The 19,793-nt window shown below is 40.4% G+C and overlaps 1 protein-coding gene across 3 annotated transcripts in view; it reads right to left on the minus strand.

Moving 5' to 3' along the window:
- The window catches only part of LOC134981041 (embryonic protein UVS.2-like), a 56,148-nt gene that overhangs the window by 28,660 nt on the left and 7,695 nt on the right, over positions 1–19,793 (minus strand). The window lies entirely within an intron of this gene.

Raw genomic sequence — 19,793 nt, forward strand, 5'->3', positions numbered from 1 at the left:
CATTATTATGCATGTACTAGCAGTATTTACTATATATTTATTAAGGGGCACAGACTATGAACTCTCTAATGGTTAGCCAAACCTCTGTTGGGGCTAGCCACACCAGGTGGTCCCCCTGGTAAAAGTTATCCGAATCATAGCTAGCTACAAACATACCACCTCCATATTTGATGACTTTTCACATTATGAGAAGAGGAAGAGGACAGTGTCAAGAAGGTGATTAAAAATTAGAGAGGCATACGCAATCAGGAACAACACACAGGCTTTCACTTCCGCTCCTATATTGGTGTGGAACAGAAAAGACTTTAACCAAGCAAATATATCATTATTAAATACCACATTACTGTACTGGACAAACTGAAAAACTAGGGGCAAAAGCCTCCAATATTGTACCCCCTTCTTCAAATTCAGGGATTAAAATAATCTCGGATTTAATGCTGGTATGCAAATAATCTGGTGTATACCACAGGATCAAGATTGGATATTTTTCTCTCCACAGAGTCTGGAGACTTATTTTGTGAAAATCTCATGGGTTTCATTTTTTCCATTTTTTATTGCATTTTTATTTACATATTTTGTGGCAGGTGCCTTATTTTTGTAGCTCCCAGTTACACACACGAGCATATCTGTGTGTCCCAGTTACACGCATGTAAGCATACCTGTGTCTTTTTTTTTCCCCTCATATTTTATTTTTAAATAAAGCGACCCCTTAGATGGTTTAGCAGACTCTCCTGAGCCCCCACAGCAGCCCTGGATGGGGCAAGTTGAGTTGGGGGGGGGGGGGGGGTTAGGTAAAGTACTAAGCACGTCTGTGCAGTGAATTATTTTGTTATTGAACCCCTGCCTTAGTGGAATTTACCATTCTACAGTCAAAACTCATTTCATACTATAAGTAGGACTGTGGAAGGAAGCAGTGCTAACCTCTGTGCCCACAACATGCATCATCATGGCAAGCCAAACATCTTCCTGGCTGTAAGCCACCATGAGGCTCCATACTGGGCCTTATTCAGTAACTGTTTGTACCTCACAGGAACTCCTGGCCCATCTAGTGCTGCAGTGCAATGGAAAGCTGATCACTGAAACTCTATTCTTCTAACACCGCGATAACCCTATGCAGCCATTGCGATAACCCTACGCAGCCCTTAGGAACAGAAGATCCCTGTACAACAAATGCGAAACTTCTAAATAAATAATCCCAAAATGTGGAACATCAATAATAAATAAAAATTAAGATTGACTAATTGGAGCCATTACTTTGAGTGAGCTCCTAATATGCAATAATTGAGAAGAACCTCTCTCTAATGCTCCGGCAGAAAATATCACTTTTACCTCTCTGGCAGTTGCGCTGGATTATGATTCAGTCTCTTCTGAGTCACACTGACTTTGGCCACTTTATTTAAAAACACGTCAATATAGCAATTTCCATTTTCACCTTGGGCTATGTTTTCACAAATCTGTTTGTGATGTTGAAGCTTGTTTCATATCTGCTCTAGGCTTTCATTTAAACATAGGATCAAAGACAGCAGCACCCCTGGAATTATACGTCAGCACCCCAGGGCTTATACAACATAGACAGCACCCCTGGAGAATTACACAGCAAAGCAGACAGGCAACAGCACCCCTGGAATGAATCCAGCAGTGGGGCAGTACCCCTGGACTTATAGGGTAGAGGGGCAGCACCCCATATAGGGCAGCACCCCTGGAATGATGTGGCAAAGAAAAGACGTGCAAGATGGAATTGTCCTTTGGCCCTCCCACGTACTCTTATGTTGTATAAACAGGACATGTACACTTTAACAAACCAATAATTTCAGTGACAGGGTCTGCCACATGATTGTGGCTGAAATGATCGGTTTGTTTGGGCCCCCACCAAAAAAGAAGCAATTAATCTCTCCTTGCACAAACTGGCTCTACAATGGCAAGATGTCGTCCTCATCCTCAGATTCCCATCCACTTCAGTGTTTACATCCTTATTTTCACAGAGAAATAATATTCAAACAAAACCACATCATTTAGGTGTCAGTGGACTGCTTACGCTATTACCCAAAGTTTCTGAACTTGACAATGACATGATGAATGCGCTGCTGGTGACGTGTAAGGGAGGATGTTCCTAGGTGGTTAACAGTCTTACCCCTACTTATTATGGATTGTCAAAGGCAACAGATGGCTTAACACCTGTTGACCGGATTTGTGGAGAAATAATTCCACACCGAAGAGGTGGCTTTTTTGGTATTTTGCCCAGGCAAGCACTTGCTGAGGGCTTGCAAATGGTGGTAGGAACCTCCTCTTTCCATACAATGTTGTGAAGGTCAGGCCTAGACATCGCAACTGTGAACAGTGTAAGCACCCCTGTATTTTCATAATACCCCTCTAATTTTACAGCATACAAGACACGGCCAGTGTACATTTATTTCACTGCACCACTGTATTTTTACAGCATACAGGACCAGTGTACTTTTATTTTAACAACAGCACCCCTGTATTTTTACAGCATACAGGACCAGTGTACTTTTATTTTAACAACACCGCTGTATTTTTACAGCATACAGGACCAGTGTACTTTTATTTTAACAACAGCACCCCTTTATTTTAACAGCATACAGGATCAGTGTTCTTTTATTTTAACAACAGCACCCATGTATTTATACAGCATACAGGACCCATGTACTTTTATTTTAACAGCAGCACCCCTGTATTTTTACAGCATACAGGACCAGTTTACATTTATTTCACTGCACCCCATACATTTTTCAGCATAAAAGACTTGGCAAATGTAAATTTATTTCACTGCACCCATTTTTACAGCATAAAATACAGGGCCAGTGTACATTTATGTCAAAGCCCCCAGAATTTTTGCAGAATATAAGACAGGGCCAGTGCACATTTATTTTACTGCACCCCAGATTTATTTGAGCATACAAGACAGGGACAGTTTACATTTATTTCACTGCACCCCATAAATTTTTCAGCATACAAGAAAGGGCAAATGTACATTTATTTCACTGCACACCAGAATGTTTACTGCATACAAGACAGGGCAAGGGTACTTTTATTTTAACAACATCACCAGAGAATTTTAACAGCATACAAGACAGGGCCAGTGTACACTGATTTTCACTGCACCCTAGAATTATTACAGCATACAAGACAGGGCTAGTGTACATTTATTTCATTGCAACACAGAATTTTTGCATCATACAAGACAGGACCTGTGAACATTTATTTTACTGCACCCCAGTATTATTACAGCATACAAGACAGGGCCAGTGTACATTTATTTCACTGTACCCCAGAAATGTTTAAGCATACAAGACAGGGCAAGTGAACATTTGTTTCATTGCACCCCAGAATTTGTACTGCATACAAAACAGGGCCAGTGTACATTTGTTTTAATGCAGCCCAGAATTTTTACTGCATCCAAGACAGGGCCAGTGTACATTTATTTTACTGCACCCCAGAATTTTTGCTGCACACAAGACAGGGCCAGTGTACATGTATTTCACTGCAACCCAGAATTTTTACAGCATACAATACAGGGCCAGTGTATGTTTATATTAACCATAGCACCCCATAATTTTTCAGCATACAAGACAAGGTAAGTGTACATTTATTTTCACTGCACCCGAGAATTATTACAGCATACAAGACAGGGCCAGTGCACATTTATTTCACAGCACCCCAGAATTTTAGCAGCATACACAACAGGGCCAGTGTACATTTATTTTACTGCACCCCTGAATTTTTTTCAGAATAGAAAACAGGGCCAGTGTACATTTATTTTACTGCACCCCTGAATTTTTGCAGCATAAAAGACAGGGCCAGTATACATTTATTTTACTGCACCCCAGAATTTTTTTGCAGCACACAAGACAGGGCCAGTGTACATTTATTTTACTGCACTCCTGAAAATTTGCAGCATACAAGACAGGGCCAGTGTACATTTATTTTGACAACAGCACCCCAGAATGTTTACAGCTTACAAGACAGGGCAAGCTCCCCTTTATGTTAATTTCATATAGGAGGACAGTGCCCTTGCCTCCTGTACAACACAGTAACAGCCAGGACAGCAACACCCATGTACAGCTGCAGCATCCCTAACAGCACATGAGACACCAGTGACAGCCAGGACAGCACCTCTAGCAGCACAGGGACACCACAGTAACAAGAGCAGCACCCCTACAGAGGACACACTGACCCCACCCAACACCACCACCCACAGAGAGAGACAGAGGTCTGTCTCCCTCACTCTCCATGTCCAGAGTGAAAGGGGCAGTGACGCACGTCTGTTTTTATGTAATCCAAACCCCGTGAGAATCAGACAGCGGGATGATGACGTTCGGTTTGTGCTCATCTCTAATATATATGTGTGTATATGTGTATAATTATATTAATTATTATATATATATATATATATAGATATACATATATTAAGACTCTGTGATAGTGTAGGACCTGTATGAAGGTGGGGTACCTTGAATCGGTATACAGGCTTCCGTGCATTGGCCAATCCACCAACTAAACCCCCATCATTTATTTATTGAATTGTTGAGGATAAGTGAGTTTAATTTGGTGAGTGCTGGGTTCTCTGTTTGTATATATATAGATATACATATGTATATATATATATGTATATATATATATATATATATATATAATGTGGTTAAGCAGTCGGAATACCAACACCGGAATCCTGGCAATCATCTAAATGACATGCTTTAATCCTATCATGGTAAGGAGTGGGCATTCTGACTGTAAGTATAGTGGGTGGGTTAGGGCTGAGGGGATGGTTAGATTTAGACACAACCTGGGGGGTTGGGTTTAGGCACTTATGGGTACGGGTTAGTGCTAGTTTGTGGGGAAGGGGGGGTTAGGTTTAGCCACCACAGGGAGGAGGGGGGTTTAGGCACTAAGGGGGAGGTTATGGTTAGGCTGCAGAATGGAGGGTTAGGTTTATGGAGAGGGGGGAACATACATACCTCTGGCAGAAACAGTGGGACCCAGATACACCCATGTACTGTTTGGTGAAGTCTGGCCAGAAGTGGTCTTCATGAAAGAAATGTTGCCAAAAGCCATACCTTTGACATGGAAAAAAAATTCCAAGTGACTCAACTATGCAAGAAAACATAGGAACTGGTGTGCATAAAAATGGCAGCAGGTACCGTGGACTGATGAGTTAAAACTTTAAATTTTTGTCTGTAACAGAAGGCATTTTGTTTTCCAAAGGGCTGGAGAGCGGTACAATAATGAGTGTCTGCAGGCAACAGTGAAACATTGTGGAGGTTCATTACAAGGTTGGGGCAGCATTTCAGCAAATGAAGTTGGGGACTTGGTCAGGATTAATGGTGTCCTCAATGCATTCTTTAATTAATCCAGTTAACATTGTGTAGGAACGGACTTGGTTTTTAAAACATAAAAATGTCTTAACATTCTTTTGTTAAAAAATTGATTTTATAGTTTCACACAATGTCAGTTATTTATGAAGCACAACTAATTTGTAAAGAGCTTGAAACCAATTAGCACAGTGTTATTACAGTCTCTACACATCATCTTCAAATAATAATAACAGGTGCAACAAAATTACTGATTACAAATGTTACACTGCAATTTTGCTAAAGGTTTCTACCATGGTAAAATGCAGTGTGAAAGAATTACTTATATACTTAAATTGCTATATCTAAAATAATGGCTGTTGATGTGACTGTACATATTCCGAGATAAAGATACGCCTAAACTTTTACCACAGTTGATTTTTTTTTATAGACTTCAATTTTTGCAAAAAGAAAATCTGTTCTAGGCTAAGCTTCAGAAATCATAACAATATTCTCTCACAAAATGACCTTTCTCAATAAGAAATACCATTAAGACAAATGGAAAATAAAAGAAAATATTAACAAATAGTAAAAATAAATAATAAATTACTGTGCCTATGTACAATGGCAGTAGACACCTGATATTCACTATGATGACATTTACTCCAAGTACCACTATATTAAGAGAAAGGCATAGACGCAGCTACACACAGCTACTGATGGGACCAAGAAGTATCATCCTAGTCAGGAAGGCGCTTACAGGTGTGTGTCATTGTGTCATTCTTTTTTAAAATCGTGCTTATTTTTGGATTTTTGAATTTCCACCCAAATTACAAACACTGGAGAATGAGAAGACATCAGTGTATAATAAACAATAGATAAACACATTTGTCACATACTGTAGACAATTGAGGATAAATACTGAAAAAAACAATATAAAAACGTACAAAATACAAAAACGCGCAATTTAACAGCAGCAGGTCTGGGACAACCACATATACAATAATCTACTAACAAAAATCCTAATACTATGGGGGTAATTCCAAGTTGATCGCAGCAGGAATTTTGTTAGCAGTTGGGCAAAACCATGTGCACTGCAGATATAACGTGCAGAAAGAGTTAGATTTGGGTGGGTTATTTTGTTTCTGTGCTGGGTAAATACTGGCTGCTTTATTTTTACACTGCAAATTAGATTTCAGATTGAACACACCACACCCAAATCTAACTCTCTCTGCACATGTTAAATCTGCCTCCCCTGCAGTGCACATGGTTTTGCCCAACTGCTAACAAAATTCCTGCTGCGATCAACTCAGAATTACCCCCAATGTTAGAAGTGGGGACTAATGTTGTAATCTTTTATGGTCTTTTCTCAGTTGCAGCAAAATGAGTCTTCTGACTTTCGCAAGGCAACATCATAAAAAAAAAATTTTTTAATCAATCAGTTAGCCAATCAATCAATCAATCAATCAATAAATAAATAAATACTTTACCTGCCTTCCACTATATTCTCCACTTCCATTTCCCTTTACTGCCTTTGGGCCTCTTCTTGATTAAAGAAGGCATTCTTTCTATGGTATTATATGGCTGTATGTACTAAAAGTGAATTTTGATCGATTTCAGATCAGTTAATGTTGATCTTGATTGAAGTTGGGCTTAATTGGATACAACGCACATTTACTACATTTAGAAATTAATATAAACAATAATCTGTTAGTACTGTAAATGTGTGTTTTAACCCTAGAAGCCCAAGTTCGATCAAGAATGATTTTAATCGATCTGAAATCGATCAAAATCGACCTTTAGTAAGTATACCCCGTATCGTTTATTAAATTGGCATCCTGTCTGCCATTGCTGTGCCACAATGTTTTATACTGTGTACGTGCTACAGTATATTCTTTTAAACTGCTGTGTGTTTGTGCTGCTGCTCTGTTGCTTAGTTTAGCTGGTCAGCCTTTTGGCCAATATTGGTGAACAAACTTGTGAGGTGGTCAAAATTCACTGGAAGTGACTGGAAGATATTGAAGTTATTAACACTGTAGGGACAAAAACCAGCCCAGATTACATGATTTTAGCTGATTTTATCTTTATTTTTTTAAATCCAGATCCAAAACAACAACAACAAAAAAACCACGATGATGAATTAGAATTCAGACCTGATTGCTGCTGTCCATTTTCGCACAGCGGGCAATCAGATCCGAACTGTGCATACATATGCACTGCAATGCGCTGGCGTGTCGGACGACTGCAACGGGCATTGGTGGCTAACGATGGGATGGTGCGAAAAAAGCAATTGCACAGGCGATCACAAGGTGATTGACAGGAAGAGGCCATTTGTGCATGGCAACTGACCGTTTTACAGGAGTGTACTGAAAAACGCAGGTGGGATCTGGCATTTTGAAGGAGGGTGTCTGACGTCAGCTCTGGCCCGATCAGCACTATCACATCGCAGCGGCTGAGTAAGTCCTGGGCTGAGCAGAGACTGCACAAACTGATATTTGTGCAGCTCTGCTCATGAAGCAAACTCACACTGCACAACATTTTCCCCTCCTCCTGTAGGTGGTGACTATCTGATCGAAGGGCAGCAAAAAATGCAGCCCTGAGATCAGGAATAAATTACACCCTAAATCCACAACCAAAACACTGGGGTCAGCACACATCTCTACTTTAAACATCAAGTATGTCTAACATTTCTGAACCTACATTTTGGTTACTATTAATCCCTGCAATTGATTACTTCTGGTTTTAAACATTGTTGTGCTTTGATTCTCCTATCTGGATCCTGATTCTGTTCCATTTTCCTCAGCTACAATTTCTGATTTCTAATACTCTTTTGCTCTGACTTCTCTTCAGTTTTGGATTGTTATCTCAATGTAAGATGTCCTTTCCTCTCTGTACTGACTCCAAATCCAGTAGCCACCAGCTTGTTACACCAAGGATAGTGATCTGTGGACCACAATCATCACTCAAATCTCCTTTCAGGAGTCAATGGCAAAAATATAGGGATACCTTTAAAATCCATAGGCTCTATTCTGTCAACGCTAACCTCAGTTTACTTTATGGAATCATCTACCTCAAACTTGTTCAATAATATCATCACCGATGGCGTACTAACCACAACTCCTGAACTATTGTTGTTGAGTATTACATTATCTGACTTAAGTGACCATAATCTTGACTTTGGAAGGTGGAAGGTATTGTGCTTCACGTGACATGTGTCAATGTTTTGGGGGTTTCACTTGCCATGTGCACATTAAAATCATCAGCAAACCATTACAGGGAGTTTCCATAGGTATTGTAAGTCTAATTCTCAAACCTAGTCATTTGCAAAAGATTTTTCTTTACTTTGGTCTTCTGTACTAACACATGTCTGTTGTATGTAAAATTAGAATAGATTTTACCAGTTTAAGAATAATGTTATTGTGTCATAAAAAAATACAAATACACAACATGGGACTTGATTCCGGGTGTTTGGAAATCAAGAACAATGATAACATTTAAGCCATATAAGATCACTACATTTATGAGGTGCACCAGAGAGTCTGAGTATAGGGGACAATAGAACACAATGGAGGGTGGGCAACTTAAGTAAAGCAAAGCTACTGCACAAATGGCTCCAAATTGATATTTTATCCTGTAAATATTTAAAGGGACTTTCTGACATGCTAATTTGTACATTGTCATTAAAATAATCCTTCACCATTCTATTGATGGTTATTGTATCAGATTGTCATGTTAGAGGTGTCAATCATTTTGGGAAATTCTTTTAGGCTTGACCAGATGTCAAATTAATGTTGTTTCACTGTAGTGTGCTGAGTTGACTTCACCACCAGTTGGTCACTTGGAAAAGGTCTGCAGTCACAGCACTAGTACTGTGTTGCTGCTCCTGCTCTTCTATCGACTGATCCATTACTGGTTTTATTTTTGACACCAGCTTAGAAATTAGTTTTTACTCTTGAGAGTTGTTTTGGGGTGTAGATGATGGACAACGCCACTGCACAAAGAAAAGTAATATACACTGCATCACTCGTCTGAATACCCAATAAATAAATACACATTATAATTTTAAAATGCAATGACAAAATACAGTTTTGTTTTGATTTAGACAACAGGAAAAAAAAGTAATTTTCTTTTGCTATTTTTTTATATAACTGGAATTAATCAAACAAAGTGGGCTTTTTGGGGTGCAGCATCCTCTAACACAGTAGAGTAATGAGTATACTATTTTGTGACAAGTAATAAACAATATTGCATAGTGTGCTGAAATTATATATAGTCTAGGGATAAAAAAGGTAATGGTTCACTTTAATGGTACCGTAAAATATTGTTATATTTTTTAAAGGACAGTGCCTAAAACGCAAACAACACAGTGTTCCTAGTAATAACGGCTCCTGAAAAATTATATTTTTTAAAGCACAAATTGGCCAGAAATATTGGTATGTGATATTCACTAGAATAGAAATTAACAGGGCAGTGCGGAACACTCTGCTTTCATTAAGAACATTTTAAATCAATACAGTAGAACACTTCTCAGCACAGGTGAAACATGCAATTAATGAATAGAAAATACCACAGATCTGGTATGACGGGATACCAGTTAAGAAGAATCCTGACAAAGATTCTACACATTATATGCTGTGGCTACAGCTGCTGCATTATTAAAAACTGAATAGATAATTTAGGGTAAATCAGTATTTTACTAGGTGCTGAATTCATAAACATTTTGAAGCATTTTATATTAGAGATGTGCTGCAGGCGCTTTTCATGTTTTGGTTTTGGTTCTGGTTCCATGCTTGTGTTTTGGATCTGGATTGGTTTTGCCAAAACCGCCCTTTCGAGTTTTGGTTTTGGTTTTGGATCTGGATGATTTTTGATAAAAACAGCTAAAATCACAAAATCTGGGGGTAATGTTCATCTTACAGTATTATTAAACTCAATGACATTAATTTTTACTCATTTCCAGTCTATTCTGAACACCTCACAATATTGTTCTAAGGCCAAAAGGTTGCACCGAGGTGGCTGTATGAATAAGCTAAGCGACACAAGTGGGCGGCACAAGCATCTGGCCCATCTAGGAGTGGCACTGCAGTGGCAGACAGGATGGCACTTAAAAAAAATAGTTCCCAAACAGTACATATTGCAAAGAAGTAAAAGAGGAGCAATGAGGTAGCTGTGTGACTAAGCTATGCATCTCAAGTGTGCGGCACAAACACCTAGCCCATCTAGGAGTAGCATTGCAGTGGCAGACAGAATGGCACTTAAATAAAAATAATCCCCAAACAGCACATCATGCAAAGAAGTAAAAGAGGTGCAATGAGGCAGTTGTATGACTAAGCTAAGTGACACAAGTGTGCGGCACAAACACCTGGTCCATCTAGGAGTGGCACTGCAGTGGCAGACATGATAGCACTTAAAAAAATGAGTCCCCAAACAGCACATCATGCAAAGAAGTAAAACAGATGCAATGAGGTAGTTATATGACTTGGCTAAGCGACACAAGTGTTCGGCACAAACACCTGGCCCATCCAGGAGTGGCACTGCAGTGGCAGACAGGCACTTAAAAAAAATAATCCCCATGCAGCACATCATGGAAAGAAGTAAAAGAGGTGCAATTAGGTAGCTGTATTACTAAGCTAAGCGACACATGTGTGCAGAACAAACACCTGGTCCATTTGGGGTTGGCACTGCAGTCCCATTGCACTAATGGCGGATACCAGATGCACATCTAACACCAATATAGCTGTCAAGGCCTCAGTTATCCACTTTGCAAAAGGATGACTGCTGTCATATTTCATCTTCCTCACAAAGGACTGTTGGGCAGTCATTTGCTTCCTTGAAGTAGTAGAAGTGGTCTTCCGACTTTCCCTCTGGGATGACGATTGACTCCCAGCAGCAGCAACAACAGCAGTAGGAGGAAGTGGTTCATGATCTTTCCCTATTTTATCCTCCAAATTTTTCTTCTCCATTATTTTTCTTGAGTTATATAATAAAATGCAGCAAAGGAGAGGGTACCTCTACACTACAAAGGGCAAACCTGTAAAAATTGTTTGGATTAAATATTAATAACCCCTTTATTTGGAGTAAATATTATACAGCACAGGACAGCACCACTGAACTTATATGGCAGCATACCTGGACAGGATTTATATGCCAGTATCACTGTATTTATACGTCAGTACCATTGGACTAATACGGCAGTACCACTGGACATATATACGGCAGTATCACTGAAATTATATGGCAGTACCACTGGATTTATACGACAGTATCACTGGACTGGATTTATATGCCAGTACTACTAGATTTATACGGCAGTACCACTGAACTTATACGGCAGTACCACTGAACTTATACGGCAGTACCACTGAACTTATACGGCAGTACCACTGGACATATATGGCAGTATCACTGGAATTATATGGCAGTATCCCTTGCATTATATGGAAGTACCACTGGATTTATACTGCAGTACCACTGGACTGTATTTTTATGGCAGTATCTCTGGACATATATGCCAGTACCACTGGAAGTACACGGCAGTATCACTGGAATTATACAGCAGTACCACTGGAATCATATGGCACTACCACTGGACTTATACAGCAGTACCACTGGACATATATGGCAGTATCACAGAAATAATATGGCAGTACCACTGAACATATACAGCAGTATCACTGGATTTATATGGCAGTACCGCTGGACATATACGTCAGTATCCCTAGACATACTGTATACAGCAGTATCAATGGACTTACATGGCAGTACCACTGGACTTATATGGCAGTATCACTGGACTGGATTTATACACCAGTACCACTGGATTTATATTGCAGTACCACCGGATTTATACAGCAGCACCAATGGACAAACCCGGCAGTATCTCTGGAATTATATGGCAGTATCATTGGAATTATATGGCAGTACCACTGTATTTATATGGCAGTACCACTGGACTGTATTTATACGGCAGTATCTCTGGATTTATACGCCAGTACCACTGGAATTATATGGCAGTATTACTGGAATTATACGGCAGTACCACTGGAATTATACAGCAGTACCACTGGAATTATACGGCAGTATCACTGGACATATACGGTATTATCACTAGACGTATACCACAGTACCACTCGATTATACAGCAGCAAATGGACACCACCAATATAGTGATGCAGGATAACACAGCATCACTGCAATGTACTGGACTTATGGCAGCAGAGGACACCACTACTGTGACTGGACTGATGCAGCACAAGACACTACCACTGGACTTATACGGCAGTATCACTGGACTGGATTTATACACCAATACCACTGGATTTATACGGCAGTACCACTGGACTTATACGGCAGTACCACTGTGCATATACAGCATTGTCACTAGAATTATATAGCAGTATCACAGGAGTTATATGGCAGTACCAATGGACTTATACGGCAGTACCACTGGACATATACAGCAGTATCACAGGAATTTTACGGCAGTACCACTGGAATCATATGGCAGGACCACTGGATTTATACAGTAGTACCACTGGACATATATGGCAGTATCACAGGAATAATATGGCAGTACCACTGGACATATACAGCAGTATCACTGGACATATATGGCAGTATCACAGGAATAATATGGCAGTACCACTGGACATATATAGTAGTATCACTGGACATATACTGCAGTATCACTAGATTTACATGGCAAAACACTGGATTTATATGGCAGTATCACTGGACTGTATTTACATGCCAGTACCACTGGATTTATACGGCAGTACAAATGGACGTATACGGCAGTACCACTGAACAAATATGGCAGTATCACTGGAATTATATGGCAGTACCACTGGACTGTATTTATACAGCAGTATTACTGGACTCATACTCCAGTACCACTGGACTTATACGGCAGTATTACTAGATTTATATGGCAGTACCACTGGATTTATACAGAAGCTCCACTGGACATATAATTCAGTATCACTGGAATTACATGGCAGTACCACCGGACATATACGGCAGTATCACTGGATTTATACGGCAGTACCGCTGGAATTATATGGCTGAAAAACTGGACTTCTATGGCAGTACCACTGGACTGTATTTATACGGCGGTATCACTGGACATATACGGCAGTATCACTGGAATTATACGGCAGTACCACTGGACTTATACAGCAGAATCACTGGACATATATGGCAGTATCACAGAAATAATATGGCAGTACCACTGGACATATACAGCAGTATCACTGGATATATATGGCAGTACCGCTGGACATATACATCATTATCACTGGACATATACGGCAGTATCACTGGACTTACACGGCAGTATCACTGGACTTATATGGCAGTATCACTGGACTGGATTTATACGCTAGTACCACTGGAGTTATATGGCAGTACCACTGGACTTATACAGCAGCACCACTGGATTTATACGCCAGTACCACTGGCATTATATGGCAGTATCACTGGAATTATACGGCAGTACCACTGGAATTATATGTCAGTACCACTGGATTTATACGGCAGTACCACTGGACATATACGGCAGTATCACTGGACTGGATTTAAACACCAGTACCACTGGATTTATTCAGCAGTACCACTGGATATATATGGCAGTATAACTGGAATTATATGGCAGTACCACTCGACATATACGGCAGTATCACTGGATTTATACAGCAGTACCGCTGGACAAATGTACAGCAGTAATACTGGACATATGTGATAGTATCACTGGACATATACAGCTTTACCACTGCACTTATACAGCAGCACATGGACACCACCACTGGACTGATGCAGGACAACACAGCACCACTGCAATGGACTGAATTTATACAGCAGCACTGGACTTATGGCAGCAGAGGACACCACCACTGTGACTGGACTGATGCAGCACAAGACACCACCACTGGACTTATACGACAGTATCATTGGACTGGATTTATACGCCAATTCCACTGGATTTATACAGCAGTACCACTGGACATATACAGCAGTATCACTGGAATTATATGGCAGTATCACTAGAGTTACACGGCAGTACCACTGGAATTATACGGCAGTTCCACTGGACTTATACAGCAGTATCACTGGAATTATATGGCAGTACCACTGGAATCATACGGCAGTACCACTGGACTTATACAGTAGTACCACTGGACGTATATAGCAGTATCACAGGAATAATATGGCAGTACCACTGGACATATACAGCTGTATCACTGAATTTATATGGTAGCACCGCTGGACATATACGTTAGTATCACTGGACATATGTGGCAGTATCACTGGATTTACATGGCAATACCACTGTACTTATATGGCAGTATCACTGTACTGGATTTATACGCCAGTACCACTGGATTTATACGCCAGTACCACTGGACTTATACAACAGTACAACTTGACAAACACGGCAGTATCATTGGAATTATATGGCAGTACCACTGGACTGTATTTATACAGCATTATCACTGGACATATACTCCAGTACCACTGGACTTATATGTCAGTATCACTGGAATTATGCGGCAGTATTACTGGAATTATATGGCAGTACCACTGGACGTATATGGCAGTGTCACAGGAATAATATGGCAGTACCACCGGATATATACGGCAGTATCACTGGATTTATATGGCAGTACCGCTGGAATTATATGGAAGAAAAACTGGACTTCTATGGAAGTACCACTGGACTGTATTTGTATGGCGGTATCACTGGACATATACGGCAGTATCACTGGAATTATACGGCAGTGCCACTGGATTTATACAGCAGAATCACTGGACATATATGGCAGTATCACAGAAATAATATGGCAGTACCACTGGACATGTACAGCAGTATCACTGGATATATATGGTAGTACCGCTGGACATGTACATCATTATCACTGGACATATACGGCAGTATCACTGGACTTACACGGCAGTACCACTGGACTTATATGGCAGTATCACTGGACTGGATTTATACGCTAGTACCACTGGATTTATATGGCAGTACCACTGGACTTATACAGCAGTACCACTGGATTTATACCCCAGTACCACTGGCATTTTTTGGCAGTATCACTGGAATTATATGGCAGTACCACTGGAATTATATGTCAGTACCACTGGACTTATACGGCAGTACCACTGGACATATACGGCAGTATCACTGGACTGGATTTAAACACCAGTACCACTGGATTTATTCAGCAGTACCACTGGATATATATGGCAGTATAACTGGAATTATATGGCAGTACCACTTAACATATACAGCAGTATCACTGGATTTATACGGCAGTACCGCTGGACATATGTACGGCAGTACTACTGGACATATGTGGTAGTATCACTGGACATATACGGCAGTACCACTGTACTTATACAGCAGCACATGGACACCACCACTGGACTGATGCAGGACAACACAGAACCACTGCAATGGACTGGATTTATACAGCAGCACTGGACTTATGGCAGCAGAGGACACCACCACTGTGACTGGACTGATGCAGCACAAGACACCACCACTGGACTTATACGACAGTATCACTGGACTGGATTTATATGCCAATTCCACTGGATTTATACGGCAGAACCACTGGACATATACGGCAGTATCACTGGAATTATACGGCAGTATCACTAGAGTTATACAGCAGTACCACTGGACTTATACAGCATTATCACTGGAATTATACGGCAGTACCACTGGAATCATACGGCAGTACCACTGGACTTATACAGTAGTACCACTGGACGTATATGGCAGTATCGCAGGAATAATATGGCAGTACCACTGGACACATACAGCAGTATCACTGAATTTATACGGTAGTACCGCTGGACATATACGTCAGTATCACTGGACATATGTGGCAAGATCACTGGATTTACATGGCAATACCACTGTACTTATATGGCAGGTTCACTGGACTGGATTTATACGCCAGTACCACTGGATTTATACGGCATTTATACAACATTACAACTGGACAAATACGGCAGTATCATTGGAATTATATGGCAGTACTACTGGACTGTATTTATACAGCATTATCACTGGACATATACTCCAGTACCACTGGATTTATACGGCAGTATCACTGGAATTATACGGCAGTATTACTGGAATTATACGGCAGTACCACTGGAATCATACGGCATTACCACTGGACATATATGGCAGTATCACTGGACTAGATTTATACGGCAGTACCACTGGATTTATACGGCAGTTCCACTGGACATATAGGTGGTCATTCCGAGTTGATTGCTCGTTATTTTTATTTTTTTTTCGCAACGGAGCGATTAGTCGCTAAATGCGCATGCGCAATGTCCGCAGTGCGACTGCGCCAAGTAAATTTGCTATTAAGTTAGGTATTTTACTCACGACATTACAAGGTTTTTTCTTCGTTCTGGTGATCGTAGTGTGATTGACAGGAAGTGGGTGTTTCTGAGCGGAAACTGCCCGTTTTATGGGTGTGTGCGAAAAAACGCTGCAGTTTCTGGGAAAAACGCGGGAGTGGCTGAAGAAACGGGGGAGTGTCTGGGCGAACGCTGGGTGTGTTTGTGACGTCAAACCAGGAACTAAACTGACTGAACTGATCGCAGTGGCAGAGTAAGTCTCGAGCTACTCAGAAACTGCTAAGAACTGTCTATTCGCAATTTTGAGAATCTTTCGTTCCCAATTTTGCTAAGCTAAGATTCACTCCCAGTAGGCGGCGGCTTAGCGTGTGCAATGCTGCTAAAAGCAGCTTGCGAGCGAACAACTCGGAATGAGGGCCATAATTCAGTATCACTGGTATTATATGGCAGTACCAATGGACATATACGGCAGTATCACTGGATTTATACAGCAGTACCGCTGGACATACTGTATACGGCATTATCACTGGACATGTACGGCAGTATCCCTGGACATATATTGCAGGACCACTGGACTTATACAGCAGCACAGGGACACCACAGCACTGGACTGGACTTATACAGCAGCACTGGAAATATGGCAGCAGAGGACACCACCACTGTGACTGGACTGATGCAGCACAAGACACCACCACTGGACTGATGCAGCACAACACAGCACCACTGGACTGGATTTATACAGCAGCACTGGAGATATGGCAGCAGAGGACACCACCACTGTGACCGGACTGATGCAGCACAAGACACTACCACTGTACTGATGATGGGCAACACATCACCACTGGACTGGACTTATACAGCTACACTGGACATATGGCAGCAGAGGATACCACCACTGTGCATGGATTGATGCAGCATAAGACACTACACTGGACTGAGCAGCACAAGACAGCACTGGAATTGCCCCCCCCACTTTCCCTCCCACACAGACACTGAGGACGGAGACACGTCCTCTCGCTACACTCTCCAATGCCGGAGTGAAAATGGCGGCGACGCGTGGCTCTTTATATGGAATCCAAAACTTGTGAGAATCCGACAGCGGGATGATGACATTTTGCCTCGTTCTGGTTTCTGAGTCAGGCGGGAAAGCCAGAGCCGGGCTCCGATCCGGGCTTGGGTAGTGAAGTCCGGTAGGTTTCGGTTCTTCTTTTATATTATACAGAAGTTGGATAATGGTGCTGTCTTATGGAAGGTACATCATTTCCTGAAATATTCTGAAATACTCTATTGTTGTCAATTTCCCATCCATTGTATAGGGTGAATAGGGCTGAACAATTCTAGAAGGAAACAGAGACACACCAAGTCTTAAAGCCTGCTGAATGCAGATTATGATTTCAGTCAGAAAATACAGTACAATATTTTATTAACATTTTAATGTGGAGAATTTATACTTGACTGTGACTATAAATAATCAGCAGAAACTCATTATGATAATTCCCATGTAGTCACATGTAAAGATAATTACATATCTAGAACAGCCATGTACTGACCCCAGGCATCTCTTCACGTCATTCTGTAATCCATCATTCTGCCTCATGGTTGGTTAGATGTTCTCCTGGACCAATATATAAGATGCTCCAGAGAAGGAGGTTACCATACAGCCAGAGAGGTTCTATATAATACAATACAGAGACAAACAGAACAACAAGGAGATCAACAGATGAACAAGATGGATAAAATCTTCTCCTTGTTTCTTTTACTCTGTATCATGAACTCAGTGACCAGTCTACCTTTGGACCTATCAAGACAGGTGAGATACTGAGTGAATATATATAATACAATGGTACCTTATGTGGGATTATAGGTGAATGTATGGATATATATATTTATAAAACAAACGTTACCTTATGTGGGATTATAGGTGAATGTATGGATATATATATTTATAAAACAAACGTTACCTTATGTGGGATTATAGGTGAATGTATGGTACTAATATTCATTGTTTGTGGTCACTTCTTCATACATTCACTTTGTAAGAAGTGTGCAGAGTGGCGGTGGGACTAGAGGAGATATAGAAGACAAAGATCATACAACATTCCTCTTTTGTTTTTCTCCCTTACAACTATCAGTCACAATGTTCAGCAACCAGTGACTGCAGGAGGAAGATCACAGTGATATACTGTATATCTCAGTGCACTTCCAATTCTAACGTCTCCTTGGGGAGTGCAGTGACTGATTGCATAGTGAGAGTGAAAGATAAAGAGTCCAGTGGCCATGATCTGGGAACTTCATATCTTTTGACTATAGAATTATGCCACTTGGGATGAAGTTTTTTAAAAATTTAACACCACCAGGTGAGACCAGTGAGTAACACAAATGGCAACGTGAGCTTAAACCAAAATGTATTTCCTTTTAGATTTCCTGGGATGAAATAAATGATTTTGGTAAGTTTCTTTATTTCATTTTCATTTACATATATTTACTTTTCCATTTCTAGTCACTTTCTTCTCTTTTATTCTTTTCGCCTATTTCTTACTCATGACTTTATTGTAATTATATTATTTACATCTCACATTCTCCTTTGCTGCATTCTCTCTCTCTCCCTCTCTCTACCTCCCTATCTCCTTCCACTTTCTCTCTTTCTCTCTCTTTTTCTTATTTTTCTTTCCTGTAAGAATCCTCCTCTTATACCTACCATCTAATTTTTTTATTGTATTTTACAGATCCAAATTCACTGGCCATGATCAAGACAATAGGAAAGTTCCATAAAGGTAAGAATATTAAGAATAGGCACAAAAATCCATTTTACAATAGTTTAAATATACAATACTGAGAAAACAAAAATATATATTTATATTAATCTGCAAAACGTAACTTACACCTTCATACTGACCTTCACTGGGAAATGTTATAAGCATTTTAAAATTAAAATATTATCTGATGTAAATACAGTTTAGAGACCTACTATGATTCAATGTAACTGCAATATGGTGGCATGTTATATGGTTATTGCCACTGGCTGTGTGTACTGACATGGTCATGGTGAGGGCACCTTCTGTGCTTTGGTTACTATGACAACTTACAGTATTGGTTACACAT

This window comes from Pseudophryne corroboree, chromosome 12 (assembly GCF_028390025.1).
Source record: "Pseudophryne corroboree isolate aPseCor3 chromosome 12, aPseCor3.hap2, whole genome shotgun sequence".
NCBI classification, from domain to species: domain Eukaryota; kingdom Metazoa; phylum Chordata; class Amphibia; order Anura; family Myobatrachidae; genus Pseudophryne; species Pseudophryne corroboree.